Consider the following 4,198-nt stretch of genomic DNA (forward strand, 5'->3'; position numbering starts at 1 on the left):
AAAAAAAAAAAAAAACTTCATTCTAGAGTTCACTGATCAAGTGCCTTGATAGCATTTGCAAAATAAGCCATCAATTTTATTTTATAACATGGTTATGACACCCTAGGTAAATGCTCTTAAGAGTATGTGGCACCTTCATAGCCATACTCATTTCAATGGAATACTAGATTGGATTCAAATTACTGCCAAGTTCTCAACTATGTGAAGGTAAAGAGCAAATATTCATATGATACACTATTATTTTAAATAATTCAGACTTGAATTCATCAAAAGCTTTTCCAAAACAACAACAACAAAAATTTACCTTTGGAATCTAGCAACTAGAGGCATGTCAACTTGCTAATGCACAAAACAAACAATACTCTCTGAGGTCCAAGATTATTTTGCAGTGGTACTAGAATTATATTGTGCTTTAAACCATATCCCAAAGAACCTCAAACAACATGAAAGCTGCCAAAGCGAAGCATTTTATCCCAAACTATCAAAGTTTGCAGTCTTGACAGATTCACCCAATAAATGTATCTAATCATAAATAGCATGTATATATCTTTTTAAAAAACTTTAGCTCAAAAAGGTTTACAAAAAAAGTAAATTTAGCTTTTCCATTATTACACTTCTTTCTCGTCCTGTCTCATCAGATAAAAGAAAACTCAAATGGCTTAAAAACCAATAGGGAGGGAAAAGAACCCATCTTTTATTGTCTGCTCACAGAACTATCTTACAATCAAAATTACTAATCTAAATTCTGTAAACTTTTGATACACCTATCAATTGTGAACTGTAATTTTTTTCAACCATTTACTTTTAAGGAAGCAACCTCATTCATCAAAGATAATGTTGCTAATTTTCAAAAAAACACCTCACAAGTTTAGAAACTCATCTAATCACCTTGTCCAGAATATCACTTCAGGTGCCTCATGCCAATGTTTTCTAGAAGTGACTATCTTCAACTGCAGACTACCTCAGGAAAAACATATATATATCACGACCCATCCTCGCCTTTATTTGGGATATTTTAGGTTTCATAATCATATTTATAATAACAAAGAAGTATGCCATTCTGGATGAAGAGTAGTTTGTAAAACCAGTTTCCCCTACTATCAATCAGCCATTCTGCCTACTTCTCAAGTTTGATGGTACTTTAGAAGTAGAGTATGTGTTTGTTGTATTATTTTTATTACTTAATATAAGTACTATCTTCCTAACTTACATGTCAGGAGTCAGAAGCCAGTCACAAGGCTTTCGGGAGCTCTCCGCAAACGAGAAGCAACAACACTGAAAAGTAAGGGGCCACTCCAGCTATCTGTTCAAGCCTTGAGGCATGGAGCGACAGCAGCCGGGGGAATGGGCTGCTGAGAAGCCCGCGGTCAAGCTGAGCCTCCTGAGAGCGAGAGCGAGAGCCAGAAGCAGAGCAAGGGGAAAGGGACAAGCACGGCACTGGAAGAGTCTGTCCACGAATCAGGAACCAGGCTGCGTGACTGTACGTAGAATTATCAGCATCTATGGCATCTAAGAAGCAAAGCCAGGCCTTAGGCACCCACCCCGCATTCCTGGACGCCAGGGTTGAGACCAAAAAGTGATGGCTCTGAGAAGGAAAACTACCTCGAAGGGAATAGAGAGCCGCGAGCAGATGTGGGAGAGGCGTCAGAAGCTTTTGCACGAGAAAGCAACGCTTCGCTCGCCTCCCGGGGCCCCGGAGGCCGGAAAGGCACCCTAGCACCGAGCGAGTGCGGTGCCACTACTCACCCCTACTCTTCTAGGGTCCCCGTCGTCGCCCTGCTCGACGCAGCCCCTGCAGGGGGGGAGCCCCTCCCCCGCCTGCCGCCGGGGGTGGGCTCGGCGGGCGAGAGAAGGCGGCGGCGCAGGTGTCCAAGAGCCGGGGCCAGAGAGGAGCTGGGTGCAAGGGAGGCAGCTTGGTGCCTTGCGCTCCGTGGCGCCGCCAACTTCACCACCATCGACGTAGAGGGACGAGGGGAGGCGATGGGGGACAGGCGCTTGCCCAGCGGCCCGGACCCTCCTGGGGTACTAGGCCTTAGTCTCTGGCGGGACCGCTGTCCCCAGTCCCCTCAGCGACGCGACCCCCAGGCCTGATTCCCGTCCCTCGGCCCCCGTGGCCACAGAGCAGCGGCGGCTCCCTCTTGGGGCCGCGGTCGCAGCTGCATCCTCCTGCTCCTCCTCCTCTGGCGCCGCTGCCTACACACACAGCCCCGGCTCGGTTACCGCCGCGGCGCCCGACCGCCGTTGCCTAGCAACCGTGCGCATGCGCCCCACCCCTGTCGGCGACTGCTGCCACCGCTGGCGCCACTGTCGGAGCTCAGACCAGCAGGCCTGCGACCTAGAAAGTGCTCAAAACCCCACTTCCTAAGGCCTAGAAGGAGCGACGTGAAGGTAAGGTTGGGTGAGGAGAGGTCCAGGATGCTCTGCAATTCGAGAGGCCCGAGGACTTGGGATACGACCGTCTCCCAGCTCCTCAACAGGCACTTCTGCAGTTAAGAGTGACAGTTCCAACAACTTCACTACTTATTTATCTCATTGCCTTTTGTCTTTTATTTGTTATTTTATTTGCCTTTTATTCTATTTACCTACTTGTCTTGCCTCATCCAATTCAACCTTCACAAGGGCTGCCAGGGTAATTTTCTAAATAACTTCTCTGACCATGTCATTCGTCTGCATAACTCAGGTGGTTAAGGGTCATCTGCCTTAATAGGGCCTAACAGTTCTTGACTACTGCAACAGCATCCTCTCTGGTTTCCTTGCCTTTAGACTTGCCTTCCTGCAATTTGTTCTCATACCTCTACCAGTGATCAAATGAAAATCTAATCTCACTTTCCTCTGGTTTAGAGAATGGACTTTGGAATTACAGCCAAATTTGAATTTCTGCTCCACCACCAAGCCCTGATTTTTGAGACAGAGTTTCATTCTGTCGCCCAGGCTGGAATGCAGTGGTGCCATCTCGGCTCACTGCAACCTCCACCTCCCGAGTTCAAGAGATTCTCCTGCCTCAGCCTCCTGAGTAGCTAGGACTACAGGCGCGAGCCACACGCTCAGCTAATTTTTTGTATTTTTGGTAGAGATAGGGTTTCACCATGTTGGTCAGGCTGGTCTGGAACTCCTGACCTCAAGTGATCCGCCCGCCTCCACCTCCCAAACTGCTGGGATTACAGGCGTGAGCCACTGTGCCCGGCCTGAGCTAAGATTCTTAACCTGTCTGAATCAATTTCCTTATCAGTAAAATGGTGATAATTATAGTACCTATAGAGTAGCTATGAGAATTAAATGGAAGAGTGAATGTAAAGCACTTAATGTATATAACTTAAACTGTGACTCAGATTAAACACTTAGTAAAACTTGGAGTTATTTTTCAATAGATGCATTATCTGTAATAGAGGAGAAAGTACAGATTCCCTAGCTTAACATTCAAAGTACTCTAAGATCTTACCTCTATTTTTTCTAACCCCAGTTCCTTCCACTCCCCCTTAGGCACCCAGCCACAGACCAGTTTTTAACCTTTTCTGAGATACATCTACATCTATAAAGTACTTAGACATATTTCCCGAAGGTTCACCTGGGTAAAAAATCCGCGTAAACCCTCCGGTTAATGATCATGTAAATATCCAGTGATTCTTCCAAAACTACACTTTTTAATTTTAAAATATTGACACTGAGAATGACATGTAGGCAATGACTATGTACAAACTTGTGTGATTTTCTAGGGGGCTTATTTACTTAATCTTTTTGAAATTAGGCTTGGAGTTTCTGTATTAAACTTAATACAATGTATAAACATATTTATAAAATGTGCCCTGCTGGATGCTTATTTAATAAAAGATTTAAACATTTTAGAAAGTGTAAAAATAATAGCTGTGCCATGTGTAAGAACTCTAAGAAACCTTAGAATAAGTGCCAGTGAAGCATTAGTGGAGGGCCAGGTGCAGTGGCTCACACCTGTAATCCCAGCACTTTGGGAGGATGAGGTGGGTGGATTACCTGAGACCATGAGTTCAAGATCAGCCTGGCCAACATGGCAAAACCCCTCCTCTACTAAAAATACAAAACTTAGCCAGGCACGTTAGCACATGCCTATAATCCCAGCTACTCAGGAGGCTGAGGCAGGAGAATCGCTTGAACCTGGGAGGTGGAAGCTACAGCAAGCCTAGATACCCCATTGCACTCCATCCTGGGTGACAGGGTGAGACTC

General features: G+C 45.7%; 2 protein-coding genes across 3 annotated transcripts in view; one reads left to right on the forward strand and one right to left on the reverse strand.

The window, feature by feature from the left end:
- ZC3H12B (zinc finger CCCH-type containing 12B) overlaps positions 1-2,234 on the reverse strand; it is a 500,390-nt gene extending 498,156 nt beyond the window's left edge. For both annotated transcript variants that reach the window (XM_017512145.2, XM_017512143.2), the window contains exon 1: positions 1,747-2,234. The gene's annotated coding sequence lies outside the window, so the exon portion shown is untranslated. The remainder of the gene's footprint in view (positions 1-1,746) is intronic.
- Positions 2,235-2,258: 24 nt separating this feature from the next.
- ZC4H2 (zinc finger C4H2-type containing) overlaps positions 2,259-4,198 on the forward strand; it is a 115,194-nt gene continuing 113,254 nt past the window's right edge. The window contains exon 1 of the mRNA XM_037732673.1: positions 2,259-2,388. The gene's annotated coding sequence lies outside the window, so the exon portion shown is untranslated. The remainder of the gene's footprint in view (positions 2,389-4,198) is intronic.

Source organism: Cebus imitator, unplaced genomic scaffold (genome assembly GCF_001604975.1).
Source record: "Cebus imitator isolate Cc_AM_T3 unplaced genomic scaffold, Cebus_imitator-1.0 Scaffold463, whole genome shotgun sequence".
In the NCBI taxonomy this organism is placed as follows: Eukaryota; Metazoa; Chordata; class Mammalia; order Primates; family Cebidae; genus Cebus; species Cebus imitator.